Source organism: Suricata suricatta, chromosome 2, assembly GCF_006229205.1.
Source record: "Suricata suricatta isolate VVHF042 chromosome 2, meerkat_22Aug2017_6uvM2_HiC, whole genome shotgun sequence".
NCBI classification, from domain to species: Eukaryota; Metazoa; Chordata; class Mammalia; order Carnivora; family Herpestidae; genus Suricata; species Suricata suricatta.
Genome location: NC_043701.1, coordinates 122,650,461 through 122,667,784, shown reverse-complemented (window position 1 = coordinate 122,667,784; position 17,324 = coordinate 122,650,461). Strand labels below are relative to the sequence as shown.

General features: G+C 36.9%; 1 pseudogene; it reads right to left on the bottom strand.

Moving 5' to 3' along the window:
• Nucleotides 1–15,331: 15,331 nt before the first annotated feature.
• On the bottom strand, nucleotides 15,332–15,692 carry LOC115272165 (annotated as a pseudogene).
• Nucleotides 15,693–17,324: the final 1,632 nt, after the last annotated feature.

Genomic DNA, 17,324 nt, shown 5'->3' with positions numbered 1-17,324 from the left:
GCAGCCAAGAATTTTTTTATCCAGCATGGCTGTCATTCAAAATAGAAGGAGAGCTAAAGAGTTTTCCAGACCAAAAAAAAAAAAAAAACTAAAGGAGTCTGAGACCACTAAACCAGCCCTGCAAGAAATTTTAAGGGGGACTCTCTGAGTGAAGAGAATACCAGACCAAACAAAAAAGACCAAAATCAATAAAGACTAGAAAGGACTAGAGAATACCACCAGAAACCCCAAATTTACAGACAACACAATGGCAATAAAATCATATCTTTCAATATTCGCTCTAAATACAGATGGACTAAACCCTCCAGTCAAAGACATAAGGTAACAGAATGGGTAAGAAAACAAGATCCATCTATGTTCTGTTACAAGAGACCCACTTTAGACCTAAAGACATCTTCATATTGAAAGTTGGGGGATGGAGAACCATCTATCTTGTTAAAAGAAAGCCAGAGTAGCCATACTTATGTTAGACAATCTAGATTTTAAAATGAAGACTATAACAAGAGATGAAGAAGGCCATTATATCATAATTAAGATGTCTATCCATTAAAAAGTACTAATAATTATAAACATGTATGTCCCCAATGTGGTTGCACCCAAATATACAAATCAATTAATCACAAACATAAAGAAACTCATTGACAATAATACCATGATATTAGAGGACTCCAACACCCCACTTACAACAAGGGACAGACCATCTAGGAAGAAAATCAGTAAGGAGACAATGGCTTTGAACGACACATGAGACTGGGAATTTAATAGATATATTCAGAACATTTCATCCTAAAAAAGAATACACATTCTTCTCAAATGCATATGGAACATTCTCCAGAATAGATCACATACTGGGACACAAATGAGCCTTCAACAAGTTCAAAAAGACTGAGATCATACCATGCATGTTTTCAGACTACAAAACCATACAGACTATACAGACTACAAGCTATAAAACTTGAAATCAACCATGAGAGACAATTTAGAAAGAAAACAAATACTTGGAGAGTAAAGAACATCTTACTAAAGAATAAATGGGTTAACCAAGAAGTTAAAAAGGAAATTTAAAAAAGTATATGGAAGCCAATGAAGATATTAACACCACAGCCCCAAACCTATGGGATGCAGCAAAGGTGGTCAAAAGAGGGAAGTATATAGCAATACAGGCCTTCCTAAAGAAGAGAGAAAGGTCTCAGATACACAATCTAACCTTACATCTTAAAGAACTGAAAAGAGAACAGCAAATAAATCCCCAAACCAGCAGAAGACAGGAAAAAAATAAAGATTAGAGCAGAAATCAATGCTTTCAAAATAAAAAAAAATTGAACAGATCAATTAAACCTGGATCTGGTTTTTTGAAAGAATTAACAAAATTGAAAAACCTCTAACCAGTTTGATCAAAAAGACAAACGAAAGGACCCAAATAAATAAAATCAAGAATTAAAGAGGAGAAATCACAATGAACATTGCGGAAATACAAACAATAATAAGAGAATATTATGAGCAATCATATGCCAACAAATTAGACAATCTGGAAGAAATGGACAAATGCCTAGAAATATATGAATTACCAAAAGTGAAACAGGAAGAAATAGAAAATTTGAACAGGCCCATACCCAGTAAAAAAAATGGAATCAGTAATTAAAAATCTGGCAAAAAATGAGTCCAGGACTGGATGGCTTTCCAGGGGAATCCTACCAAACATTTAAAGAAGAGTTAAGACCTATTCTTCTCAAACTGTTCCCAAAAATAGAATGGAAGGAAAATTTCCAAACTCATTCTATGAAGCTAGTGTTACCTTGATTCCAAAACCAAAGACCAAAAAAATAAAAAAGAAAGAAAACTACAGACCAATTTCCCTGATGAACATGAATGCAAATATTCTCAACAAGTTACTACTCAATTGGATCCAATGATACATTAAAAGAATTGTTCACCACGATCCAGTGAATTTATTCCTGGAAAGCAGGCCTGGTTCAATATCTGCAAATCAATGCGATACATCACATTAATAAAACAAAGGACAAAAACCACACAATCCTCCCAATTGATGCAGAGAAAACATTTGATGAAATACAGCATCCCTTCTTGGTAAAAACCCTCGAGAAAGTAAGGACAGAAGGATTATACCTCAAGATCATAAAAGTCATACATGAGAGACCTGCCACTAATATCATCCTTAATAGAGAAAAACTGAGAGCTTTCTCCTTAAGGTCAGGAACAAGACAGGGATGTCCACTCTCATCACTGTTATTCAAAATAGTATTGGAAGTCCTAGCCTCAGCAATAAGACAACACAAAGAAATAAAAGGCATCCCAAGTGGCAAGGGGGAAGTCAAACTTTTACTCTTCGCAGATGATATGAAACTCTATATGGAAAACCCAAAAGATTCCACCAACAAATTGCTAGAACTAATCCATGAATTCAGCAAAGTTGTAGAATAGAAAATCAATGCACAGAAATTGGTTGCATTTCTATACACCAATAATGAAGCAGAAACAGAGAAATCAAGGAATCGGTCCCATTTACAATTGCACCCAAAATCATAAAATACCTAGAAATAAAGCTAACCAAATAGGTGAAAAATCTATACACTGAAAACTATAGAAAGTTCATGAAAGAAATTGAAGAAGACACACAAAAAAATGGAAAACTATTCCATGCTCATAGATTGGAAGAACAGATATCGTTAAAATGTCAGTACTACCCAAAGCAATCTACATATTCAATGCAATCCCTATCATAATAACACCATCACTCTTCACAGAGATAGAACAGGCAATCCTAAAATTTGTATGGAACCAGAAAAGACCCTGAATAGGCAAAGCAATCCTGAAAAAGAAAACCAAAGCTGGAGGCATCACAATCTTGGACTTCAAGATGTATTACAAAGCTGTAATCATCAGTACAATATGGTATTGGCACAAAAATTGACACTTAGATCAATGGGAAAGAATAGAGAACCAGAAAGAGAACCACAAATGTACGGCCAACTAATGTTTGACAAAGCAGGAAAGAAAGAATATCCAATGGAATAAGGACAGTCTTTTCAGCAAATAGTGTTGGGAAAACTGGATAGCAACATACAGAAAAATGAACCTGAACCACTTTCTTACAAAATACACCAAAATAAACTCAAAACAAATGAAAGATATAAACATAAGACAGGAAGTCATCAACTTCCTAGAGGAGAAAGCAGGCTAAACCTCTTTCACTGCAATCATGGCAACTTCTTACTCAAGATGTCTCTGGAGGCAAGAGAAACAAAAGCAAAAATGAACTATTGGGACCTCATCATGATAAAAATCTTCTGCACAGTGAAAAAAAAGAATAAGAAAAACTAAGAGGCAACTTATGGAATGGGAGAAGATATTTGCAAGTGACATATCAGATAAGGGGTTAGTATCCAAATCTATAAAGAACTTATCAAACTCAATAGGCAAAAAATAAATAATCCAGTGAAGAAATGGGCAAAAGGTATGAAAAGACACTTTTCCAAAGAAGACATTTTATTTATGTTTGTGATTCATTGATTTATATACTTGGGTACTAAACAGACACATCAAAAAATGCTCAACATCACTATCATCAGGGAAATACAAACAAAACCACAGTGAGGTACCACTTTATACCAGTCAGAATGGCTAAAATTAACAACTCAGGCAACAACAGAGATTGCAGAGAAAGAGAAACCTTTTTTCACTTCTGGTGGGAATGAAAACTGGTGCAGCCACTCTGGAAATCAGTATGCAGATTCCTCAAAAAATTAAAAATAGAACTATTCTACCCGGAAATTGCACTACTAGGTATTTATCTAAAGGATGCAGGTGTGCTTTTCAAAGGGACACATATACCCCAATGTTTATAGCAGCACTGTCAGCAATAGCCAAAGTATGGAAAGAGCCTAAGTATCCATTGACAGATGAACGGATAAAGAAGATGTAGTATATATATAATATATATGTAGTATATATATATGCACACACACACACACACACACTACACATACACACACTCACACACACACACACACAATGGAATACTACTCAGCAATAAAAAAAGAATGAAATCTTGCCATTTGCAACAAAATGGATGGAACTAGAGTGTATTATGCTAAATAAAATTAGTCAAAGAAAGACAAATATCATATAATTTCACTCAGATGTGGAATTTAAGATATAAAACAGATGAATATAGGAAAAGGAAAGCAAAATAATATAAAACAGGGAGAGGGACAAAACATAAGAGATTCTTAAATTGGAGAACAAACGAAGGGTTGCTGGAGGAGTTGTGGGTGTGGGGATGGCTAAATAGGCAAAGGGCGTTAAGGAAGACAGTAGTTGGGAGGAGCACTGGGTGTAATATATAGAGGAGGAATCACTGGATTCTACTCCTGAAATCATCATTGCACTGTATGCTAACTAACTTGGATGTAAATTTTTAAAGAATAAAATGAGGGTGATCATAAAGGGAAAAAAGTTTTCAGTAGAAAATTATAATACATCCTTGTAGACATTAGATTCTAGTCCTATTAATTATCTTTGAGGTTTTGTTACTATCTGTAAACCAAACTGAATCCCGAATTTCTTTAGCTTCCTTGAATATTTTGCCTAAACTCTTCAAACTAACATTTCTAATTTTCTTCCACCCTTTTGATGTGGAATCAGTAAAAACAAAGTCTTCCCTTGAACCTCCTTGGAAGGGACCTTAGCAGGTCTCCCCCACTACCCGGATGGTAGGCAAACGTCAGAGCCTTGAACCCTGGGTTCACATATTCCAATTTAAAACTTCTCCTACAGACTCTTGGAACTGTACATAAGCTGGAGATCTAAAAATTGACGAGGGAGGTTCTTCTCCAGAAGCAGACAGCATCTTATGGTGGACAGACAGTTGTTTCAAGATCATGGATCGAGATACTCATTTCCAATATGAAAACTTTATTCCTTTGCCTTTTTGCTACTTGCTTTTTCTCTCTGTTAATGCATGAGAAGACAATTCTCCTTGACTCTCTTAATTATTCCTGAATCTGAAGCTAAAGCAATAGCTTCCCAACAAAAGTAGCTAGATTTATTTGTTAGGGTGGCTTTAGATAAGAGTACTGCTTTAGATTACTTTGTGACTGAACAGAAAGGAGACTGGGCTATCACAGATACTCCTACTGTAACTGGATTAACACCTCTGGTATTGTAGCAAATACAAGAAATCAATAAACAAGCCACTTGGCTAAAACAAACTGACTCCCCTGGAGGTACATCCTTTGATTTATTTGATACCAACTGTTTTGGTTCATGGTGGCCCTGGAGTATACTCCAGTCTCTTGTTATCCCCTTAATCATGATCATTGTAGTTTTCCTGGTGTGCTTTGTTCCCTCAGAGGTCGTAAACACATATTCACACCCATCAGCAGTACATCAGATGGTCTCACTCTGGTTGGAGAAACAGAAACAAAATGAACAACAACATGAGCAGCAAAAACAATTCTTACATAGATCTGACATCATAACCTATGAGTTTCACAATGAGACAAGAGCAGCTTAACTCTGATGGTGACTGAGAGTGGTGTCAATACCAAATTTTTGGTCAATCTCTCCCATGGGAGAGGATAACTTAAAGTGGGAGGGAGGAAATATTCAACTAATTAAGCAAGGAGGCCATTAAACTGATGTGACAGCCTATGGAAGCAACCCAAAATCTAAGCTGGTAAATGTCTCAAATTTATAAAATCAAAACACTAAACACTGCCAGTCACAAATAGCCAACTAGGCTTTACACTACAGCCCTTGATAATCACCTTTCTTTGCTTTTGCCCTTTCTCTATAAAGTCTTTCTTTGAGCTCCTGATCTTGGAGCAATCCTAACCACTTCTGGTGCTGCCTGATCTGAATTTATTTTTGCTCAGATAAAATCTTAAAATAAAACACACACATACACATATATATTAGGAAGGAAATTGTATACATACATAATAGGAGGGATGCTAACCAACTAAATAATCAATTTCATAATTATGGATGAAGGTGGCAGTGGAGGAGAAACAGAGAACAATTTAGAATGTAAGATAAACAGAATTTAGTGAATCTTGTCTCTAGAAAGTTTTAGGGGGCCCTAATGGTGGCACCCCATCTTCACTGCAGTGTTTTGTTCTCAGTGGGACTTAGCTGCCCTCCTCAGGTCTTTTTTCTGTCCTACTATCAACTGATTCTTCCTCCCTCACACTTTTGCTTCTTATAACTTGACCTTGTTCAACCCATTTGGACCTTTTAGCTATTTCCCACAGTTTACATGTTATTCCCCATCCCCACCCCCATGTGTCTTGATTCAGATGTCTGGAGAGGTTAGTCTGATTGATCCAGCTGATCATTTTGAGCAAGGCCACACATGCCTTTGGCCAGGCATTGGGGTGGTGGTCTACTCAGCTGGAGCTGAATGTGTACATGAAAAATTGATATGGTCACAGAGAAAACATAGTTGTCAAATTAGTACAGGCTGTGGGTGGGGAAGTATCCCTTAGAAGGACATACAGGAAAAACAAGCACAGTGGTTGCTATACACAGGGTAAGTTTCATAATAAATCAAAACCCAATTGTGATCTTATTTTATCTACATAACATTGTGAGGTAGGCTGGCTGGCATTATCTCCATTTTATAAATGAGAGAGAATGTGGTTGGTAGAGATAAGTATAACATTTGATCTGTACTTCTAATACCTTTACTCAGTTTCTGAACACTAGAGATGGAGAATTAGATTCTACTCCAGTCACTTGTCCCCTCTCTTACACCATGCCCTCTTTTTTGTATGTATGCAGAGACACAGAGAGGTCACCACGAGTTGTCTGCTATGGAGTCCCTCCATTTCATTTATTAGAAACAAGGTTAGAAATTGCAGGTTTTATTTAATGCAAACCTTGAGAGAGTAGCAGGAGTTCATTGTTTTAACAGTGCTGGCTGAATTATAATGCCATTCTTTATCACATTTTCCCTTTTCTTTACAAAGAAATAACTTAAGGTCACAAAATGAAGAATTGAAGCTATACAATATGGGTTTCTCCAGTTTCTCAAGAGCCTTTAGCTGATCTGTTTGTTCTTGACTTTCTATTTAACTGGGAAAGGCTTGGTTCACCCCAACCAAGTTTTCATAGCAGTCTCAAACATTCCATGATATTGGCACTAACAAAAGCCCTCATTGCTGCAACCCAGCTAATAAACCACTACACAGAGCTAATCAACCCCTACAGGGAGGGGAGAGGTTCCTGAGAAGGGGTCCAGCCAAAATGAGCCTGGAATTTTCACTCTGACCACAGTCATCACAGATGATGTTTTCTTTCTGCAGTTCACTCTCTTTTATCAAAATATTGAAGTTCTCAAAACACTGTAACAAATGCAGCAAAGCAGTTTTTAAATCATGGGAGAAACTTCCAATTGCAAGATTTCCCCTTAGAGACTTGGATTTGGGACACAATGATGTCTATTTTTTATTAACATCTGGTGCCTCCTATGTGAATTTCTCTGGCCTCTTCTTTTAGTCTCTTCTTACATGGATTTTATGGGACATATGCAAGTTGAAGTTTCTGCCAGTGAACTTGGAGCAGCTGGACTATCAGCATAAAACAGATGAGTGATTGCAGACCTTCCATAAAGCAGGGTTCCTGACAAATCTGAAGTTGTTTGTTAAATGTGAACCAAATTAATAACTTAAGTAGAACGTATAAAACGTAAGATTCAGCCGGTTTTACAAAACAAATCATACCATCAGCAGCAATCTAGAGATCAGGGAATTCAACAGTTGGAAGCTACTTGGGAAGGAAAATGGTTTTAAAATGTTCCTAAATTTTGTAACCTAAAGTTTGTTCATAAACGTGAAGGAGAAGAAAGTGGTTTATAGAATGCAGAATGGGCTGTGGTTGGGAGTCACAGATTCCAGCCAAGTATCTAGCCCCTCAACTAAATTAGAGGCTAAATTAATTTCTTAAGTTAAGTGTTTTTGGTCATAAAATGAAGGGTTTCGATCAGGTAATCACTATAGTGTCCCCTTTAATTCAATGATGTAAAATTCTTAACAGGAAAACCAATTCTGCTTGTGGTCATTTTTTCTCCCTTTGGTCTGATTGCAACTTCTGAGATCTTGAGTAAAATATGATTAGCTGGTGTTGAGAGGTTATTCATAGTGTATTCTGATCATCCTGCACATCTTGTTTGTTCTTTTTTAAAAAAACATTTCTAACATTTATTTATTCTTGAGAGAGAGAGAGAGACAGACAGACAGACAGACAGACAGATCATGAGCAGAGGAGGGGCAGAGAGAGAGGGACACACAGAATCGGAAACAGGCTCCAGGCTCTGAGCTGTCAGCACAGAGTCCAACGCAGGGCTTGAACCCACAAACTGTGAGATCATGACCTGAGCCAAAGTCAGTTGCTCAACCTACTGAGCCACCTAGGTGCCCCTCATTTTGTCCTTTTAATTGCTTCTTCTATTCCCCTCTATGACCACCAAAAAATCTGAGACTCATATCTGACACACTTCATAAACTGGATATGCAGAGAGGTGATACACACTTAAAAACTGGAAATACCTTTAAACATTTTGCAAAAGTATATTTAATTCTAGAAAATGAAAAACCCAATCTGATTTATATTTTCCTTTGTATAGTAATTTAAATGCAGCAGACTGCTTGTTGGAGCTCAGAACAAAAGGTAGACAAGAGCTATATTTATGTGCTTATCTTGCCTTTGAATTACCTTCCCTTCCCCCCACTTTCTGCCTGAGCCCTTTGGTTGCCATAGAAACTGGCATGGCCTCCAACTGAGAATACTCTGAGACTTAATTGCATTCTGAATTTCATAAACTCTGTATTAACCTTTGCCTGACAGATATGTGTATGATGCAAAACGAGTTAGATTAATAGTTTAAAGTGATGCATATATTCAGGTTTCATGTGCTTAATGTTCTCTTTCAGTCAATTAAACATACTTATAATAACTGTGATAGTGTTACTGTTGCGGTTTCTTCTTTTTTAAAAAATATCAGAATTAAGGTATACATATCAAAGAAATAAGAAAATTTCTAAAGGAAGGTTCAGAATGGAAACTGAATGTATCTGTACATTTGAATATATTCAGATAGTCTATATCTATATATCTCTCTTTATAATATTTTGTTTGCCTGTGTTAAGCACTATACTCATTATTTAACATGAGTTATCTTGCTTAATCCTCATAAAACTCAGGGGCAGCCTTGCCCACTATTTATAGTAAGAGAGCTGAGACTGAGGGAGCTATGATCCCACAGCTATAGTGAGTGGCAGGGTGGGGATTGGCATCCAACCTGTTAGACCTCAGAGCTCTGAAGCCTTCCATACCTATTCATTCGTATGCATCCAGAACCTCCCCTATCCTCAGGACTGTGTATAGAGTTCCAGAGAAGGCCCCCTTCTTTAGGTGAATCATTCATTAATAGAGGCAAGGGAAATGGATAAGGCACCAGTCCTTGCTCTCCAGGAGACTCTGGGAGTGTGGTGGGGGAGTGAGTGAGTAGAGAAAGCAGACGTGAAAATATGATTACAAGTTACTAAGACTTACAAGACAGATGCCACTTACTGTAAAGCCCTAGCCTCACTACGTGGTCATGTTCACATATTAGCTGGAATGTAGAAAGACTAGAAAACACCTTAAAGTCTGTAGAAGACTCTTTAAGAATGCCAAAGGCAATCCACCTATTCACATAACAGAACACGTGCTTCTTCGCCTCTCCATAGGTCATACATTACAATACTGCAGTGGCACAGAGGTGCCCTTTCTACATTATGCCAGCACCATTTGTCTTTGTTCACTGCAAACTCTCATGAACTTGTGCACGCAGTCTTACTTGCTGCTCTCCATGCTCTCAGGCTCATGTCTTTATTTGTATATTGGCTTAGCTTTTCTGACTGCTTTCATTTTTCATGTTCTTCCATGACCTAAGTTTTGTGTGAAGACATGCTTGGAAACTGGCCAAAAGCTGGGGGTTTTTCTTAAAAGAGAAGTGGATTAGACAGGAGACAGCTGACACAACTCAATTTCTGCCCCCTACCTGCTTTTTAAAAATCTTTGCCATGGAGGACTAACCTGAGAGCAGAGAGATTCAGAGAAGGGCAGGTGGTGGTTCTCACCCGGGCAGTGAGAGAAGGGGATTCAAGAAGCTGATCTTGAAGGATGAGAGGATGTTTTCCAGGTGGTAAGTGGGGAAGAGGCTTTCCAGGCTGAGGGAGTAACATATGTGAAAGCTCACGGGCATGTACAGGCAGGCATATTTGATGAATAGATAGGTTGTTTTTTTTTGAGATAAATTTGAACTTTTTAGAAGCAGTAGGAAAATATGAATTGGTTATTGTGAAAAAACAAAGAAAGTAGAGCTAAAAGGATCAGAAGGGATTTAGTACAATCTTTTTCACTTTACTGCCAGGAAATGGAGGCCCAATGAATAAATTTTAAGTGGATCTTCTCATTCTGTACAGCCATGTGCTTTGAGAGCTTACAGGGGTTTCCTCCCACCCAGTGCAAAGGGTTGCAGGTCATGGGATCCTCTAGAACATTGCTGGTGTTCTAGCACCAAATTTAACTGGTTTTATCCAGGTTAATTCAGTATTTATATTCAATCAACTAATTTAACAGACATCTTTAAGTGAGATATATCTGGTTCATTGACCAATCTGTTTTCTGTTGTTACACTCCCATTGACTTACAGTAAATTTCCTTTCCTTCCTAGATAGCAGATCTCATAACAGCATCTTAGAGGGAAAAGCTTAATTTCCTGGTAACCAGTTGTAAGAAATCTGATTTGTTTGAAGCTCCAATCTCAAATCTGATTTCTTATATTTCCTTTTCATAGGGACTGTACTATGGATATATGTGTGTGGGGTGCCTGATTTTTTATTCTGCATCCCCCACCCTTGCATTGGGGGACAGGATGAGCTCATTTCACCTTCTCCCCTCATTGTATTAGAAAAGAGAAGAGGGAGAGAAAGGAGAGTGTCTTATTTAACTAATGGGTTGTGTTGTTCTCTCTGTTGGTTGTTGAGGTTTGTATGGTCAACACTGAGTGCCTGGTCACTGTGCTGTGTCTTGTAGAGTGAGAGTCTTCCAAAGGGAAACCTCCCTAGTGCTGATTACTTGGTGTGAGAGGTCTGGCCCTGATTCAGCTTCAAATCTCCCTGCTCCCAGCTCCTGCATCAGGCCATTCACGTTCACCTCATATCCTTCTGCTACTCTGATGCCCTTCTCAACTAGAGACTCCTAAGTGGCTCCTTAAAAGATGATTCAAACCTAGCTACCTTCCATGATACCTATTTTGTTAATTTATACACAGCAAAGCTGTTTGGAAAGTAAAGAAATTAAAAGGAAACATATTTGAAAGAAAGAATTAAAACTGTTTTATACTTGCAGATGACATGATAGTCTATGTAGAAAAGGTTATGGAATCCACCAAAGAGTTGCTGTAATAAATGAGTTTATCAAAGTTGTAGAACATGAGATCAATATACAAGATTTAGTCTTATTACTATATACTAGCAATGAACAACTGAAAATTACAATATCACCTATAATAATGTCAAAAAATAAGAATACTTATGAATAAACCTGACAAAAGATGGACAGGACCTATACAATGCAAACTACAAAACATCTCTGAGAAAAATTGAAGAAGACCTAGTTAGTTGGGGAAAATATATCATGTTTATACATTAAGATTTTTGTACACTCTGACTGATTTTAAAATTTGTATGGAGATATGAAAGACATTGAAGAGTAAAAACAAATTTGGAAAAAAAAGGAACAACATCAAATGTCTAACACTACCTGGTTTCAAGACTTACTATATAGCTACCATAACCAAGACAGTGTGGTATGGGTGTTAAAATACATGAATAGATCAATAAGGCAAAAGAGAGTGTATGGAAATAATCAATACATAGAAACTGATATTTTTATAATGGTGCCATAGCAATCTAATAGGGAGAGGAAAATTTAAGACATGGTGCTGAAATAATTAGGTATTCATATATCAAAAAAAAATAATTTTGATCCACTTATAAAAATGAACTAAAAATGGATTTCGAGGCATCACAATTCCAGACTTTATGCTGTATTACAACCCTGTATTCATCAAGACAGTTTGGTACCAGCACAAAAACAGACACAGAGATCAATGAAACAGAATAAACCCAGAAATGGACCCAAAGATGTGTGACCAACTAATCTTCAACCGAGCAGGAAAGAACATCCAATAGAAAAATGACAGTCTCTTCGACAAAAGGTTTGGGGAAAACTGGACAGCAACATGAATAAGAATGAAACTGTACCATTTTCTTACATCATCCACAAAAATAAATTCAAACTCGACAAAAGATTTAAATGTAAGACAGGAAACCATCAAAATCATAGAGAAGAACACAGACAGCAACCTTTTTAACCTTGGCCACAGCCACTTCTTACTAGACACATTGTCAGAAGCAAGGAAAACAAAAGCAAAACTAAACTACTGGGACCTCATTAAGATAAGAATTATATTTTTAGGGAATATATCTTTAAATCTTGAATCACATATCAGGAACTAACTGGCTTTTTCAAGTTACAAATTTTCAAGTTACAAAATTTTCAAGTCACAAAGAAGAAAATTGCAAATGGAAAGAAGTTCAAATAGCAAAACTAAGTGTTTCTTGAGGTTTCTTTGAAAAATTGAAGTGTTAGTTTGAACTCTATAAAAGTTATAAACAATATTGGCAATGTCAGTCATATGGTACAAACCCGCAGGATTGGATAGAGAGGCCTCTGAATAACTGATCAATGTCTCCTACATCTAGGCTTTCACCATACTGGAGGGAACTCCCTGGTTAGAAGACATGACCTTCCTTTGTGGATACCAAGATAAACCAATCCAACTAACAGGGGTAAGAGAGTTTTATGGGAAGATATCAAAATTATTTCCAGAATGAGAAACACACTAGGACTGGCATAATGGTCCCACCTGTGTATATTCATAGCACAGTTTCAATACTGCCATCCATGAAAGAAGATTGTTGAGATTAAGTATTAAATAAACCAGCAATGATAAAAATGATTTTATTTATAATATTATATTTATTATACATAATTAAACATATAAAACTTATTATATATAAATATACTATTCTACTAAAGCGCTACACATGTGAATTCTAACACTTAAAAATATACTTTAAAATATTTATATAACTAAAAACAACCTTAATGATATTTAATAACTAAGAGGGCATATTTGTTACCTGGCTGTCCTTTCATGACCATAAGTACTTAGGGCATCATGTAGGTTTTCACAGAAGCACTGCAGTTTGGAGCATAGGTGGAGAAGAAAAAAACTTCTATACTCAATATCATTAGTCATTAGAGAAATGTAAATTAAAACCACAATGAGATACCATTTCACACCCATGAGAGTGACTATAATAAAAACAAAATGCAGAAAGAAACAAGACTTGGTAAAATTGGAATATTTATATATTACTGTAGGGAATGAAAATGGTTCAGCTCCTGTGTAAAACAGCTTGGTAGTTCCTCAAAAGTTAAACACAGAACTAGCATATGACCCAGTAATTCCACTCCTGGGTATATATTCCAAAGAATTGAAAAGAGGTGCTTAGACAATGCTTGGTAAAGTATGCTCATAGCAGCACTATTTGCAATAGCAAAAAGGTGGAAATGGCCCAAATTTCCATCAACAGAAGAATGGATGAGCAAAGCAGTGATATTATTCAGTCATAAAAAGGACTGAAGTATGGTGATGCGGCAACATGGATGAACCTAAAAAGCATTATGCTAAGGGAAGGGAGCCAAACACAAAAAGGCCACATATTGCATGACTCCATTTATGAAATATCTAGAAAAGGTAACTCAATAGAGACAGAATTCAGATTGGTGGTTTCCAGGGCTGGAGGGAGATGAGAGTGGGGAACACCTGCTTATTGGGTAAGGGGTTTTATTTTGGAGAGATGTGAATATTTTGCATCTAACAGAGGTAAGAGTTGCACAACACTGTGAATGTACTAAATGAAAGTAAATTGTATCCTTTAAAATGGCTAATTTAATGTTATGTGAATTTAACCTCAATTTAAAAAAATCTTCTATTGGGGCACCTGGGTGGCTTAGTAGGTTAAGCATGAGACTTCAGCTCAGGTCATGATCTTACTGTTCAGAGGTTCAAGCTCCACGCTGAGCTCTGTGCTGACAGCTCAGAGCCTGGAGCCTGCTTTGGATTCTGTGTCTTCCTCTCTTTCTGCCCCTCCATTGCTAGTGCTCTTTCTCTTTCTCATAAATAAATAAATATTAAAAATATTTTTTAATTTGGAAAAAAATTCTCTATTTTATTCTTGTGAAGATATAGAAAAGAGGAAAGACGTGTTCTGTGACTCAAGAACTGTTGCAAATATAGTTTTCATACTTGTGAAAATACATCTGTGCAGGGCCCCGTTTCCTCAGGTCCCCACCCAGGCAGGATCTAACATCATACATTTAACTAGGCAAGTGTGTTTTTTGAATCTTAAGCCAAATGTTTAGGGACTTAAATTGAACTGGATTATAGTTGAGAAAATTCAGGAAAGTTGGATCATATTTGGGGTACAGATAAATCCTTTTGGGATTTATTCCTCAGTATGTAAGCAGCTGGCTTTTTGGTTTTCTATATGGTTGTTCCTACTATTGTCTTTTGTGGGATATGAGAATTACTTTGGATACTTGGGAAAAATTTTAAGCAATAGTTTTAGTGGGGTGAGCTGCTTTAGAATTGTAGTGAGTTCAGAAAAAATTAAAAAAACCTTTAGTTTTACCTTGTTACATTCAGAATGTAAACTCTTTTAATGATTTGTCTGGGAAAAAACAAACAGGTTGCTTGTAAAAGTAAATAGAAAATTGTCAATAAGAAAATGTTATTTTTTGAGCCTACTTAATATTTCAGCATCTTTGAAGATAGCACCATTGGGGAACCTTTGTGTCTTTTCATCCTAAAAAGCACTTGTAGATCATACAAAGAAAGCATCTAGACAGGCTTAATATTCCTACTCTTTGGACATCATAAATAATAACACTGAAACTGTAATAGCTCACTTATAGCTACTTGTGATTTCTAATACTTGACAAACTCAATTCCTATGGAATTTAAGGCCATGAAAGCAAGTTACATAAACAACAGAGAAGGTATAAAGGAAATTACAATAGACATGGTCTCTTTTAATATCTATCCTGTATAAACAAATAATTTAAACTTGACTTTTTAAAAAACAAGCTCTGGTTGTTTTATTAAACAATAATTTTGCATGTGCATGATTTACTTTTCACCAGTCTGTTCTGGCATGCTTCTAATGATACCAGAATCACCTGGATTAATGATAGCCAGTGTACACAGTCTGCAGTATATTCCACATACTGTGCTTGGTTCAATATTATTGCCACTGTCATGATGGATACAAATTCTGGTCAACATGGTGTAGTACTCTATTTCAGACTTCCTCAGAGCTGGACAGTTGTTGGTGAGGATGACCAGTTTTGCTTAGTCATGTCTGGTCATTTTCAGAGTTTGCTTGTACTCCAGCAAGCAAACTGGTGTTCTTTCCCCCTTTCATAATGAGTCAGAGCCTAATGTTGATGATGTCAGGAGCTTTTTGTTTTATCTTCTTTATGGCCAGCATCCTCCTGCCTTAGGTACAGGATGGCCTCCAACCAAGAGCAGCCACCAAAACGGCTCGGGAGCGAGAAAGGAAGGGATGAACTTGATGTTTTTCTTTCTTATCTAAAGAACTGAGAAGTTAATGATTCTGTGGGGGAAGTGTTTGCATATATCAGCAGTTTCTGACTCCTAGGAGGAATTTGCCAGGTCTAGGAGAATGTCATAGCAATGTTGTATCTGAGAGCAAATATTAAAGAAATGTGTTACTATAGCTGAGAAAAAATATGAAAATCATTTTCAGTCTTTTTTCTTACTTTATTTTCAATCAAATCTAGATGAAACAACATGGATCTCTCATTAGCTCTATAAAAATGCTAATTTCTGGGGCGCCGGAGTGGCTCAGTCAGTTAAGCATCCGACTTCGGCTCAGGTCATGATCTTGCGGTTCATGGGTTTGAGCCCTGCATCAGGCTCCGTGCTGATAGCTCAGAGCCTGAAGCCTGCTTCCGATTCTGTGTCTCCCTCTCTCTCTCTGACCTTCCCCTGCTCATGTTGTCTCTCTCTCTCTCTCTCTCAAAAATAAATAAAAAAAACATTTAAAAATTTTAAATGCTAATTTCTTGTAGAAGTGTATTAGTTTCAGACTTCAAAGCTTCCAAAAAGATACAGTAAGAAGCTAAAAATCAATGCTGTATACTGTTGTCTGATTTTTTTCTTGTTATCTATCCTTGGAATACAGCTTAAATCCATCATCTTTATCAATTTCTGCTTCATCAAACATTTATTGACCACTGAGTGTGTGCAGAGTATGTAGAGCAATATTGCATAAGACCCAACCTTTTTTTAAAATTTTATTTTAACGTTTATTTATTTTTGAGACAGAGAAAGAGACAGAGTGGAGTAGGGGAGGGGCAGAGAGAGAGGGAGGGAGACACAGAATCTGAAGCAGGCTCCAGGCTCTGAGCTGTTAGCACAGAGCTGGACATGGGGATTCAATCCATGAACCATGAAATTATGACTTGAGATGAAGTCGGACATTCAACTGATGGAGCCACCCAGGTGCCTCAAGACACAACCTTTTAAATATATGACTTTACAACTTAGTTGTGGAAAAAGTTGTAGTGGGTTGGAAAGTCCTCTCCTCTTCAAATTCATGTCCCTCTTGGAACCTCAGTATGTGACTTTATTTGGAAATAAGGTTGTTGCTGATATAATTAGTTAAGACAAGATTAGACTGGAGTAGGGTAAGTACTTAATCCAGTATGAATGGTATGCTTATAAGAAAAAGAGAAGAGATACAGAGACCTGAGACACAGGGAAGAATGCCATGTGAAGATGGAAGCAGAAATTAGATTGATGAATCCACAGGCCAAGGAGCTTCAGGGTTTGCTGGCAATACCAGAGCTAAAAGCAAGGCATAGAACAGATTCTTCTCTGGAGCCTGAGAGAGTGACCCTCTTGGCATCTTGATTTCAGACCACGAGCCTTTGAACTGTGAGAAAATACATTTCTGTTGTTTTAAGCCACCAAGTTTGTAGTGCTTTGTGATACCAGACTTAGGAAACTGATGCAATAGTCATAAAATATCAAATTCTTATTAAGCACTGGTTATGTTCCAGATTCTGGTCTTAGAGCCATTTTCTGCTCCAAGGTA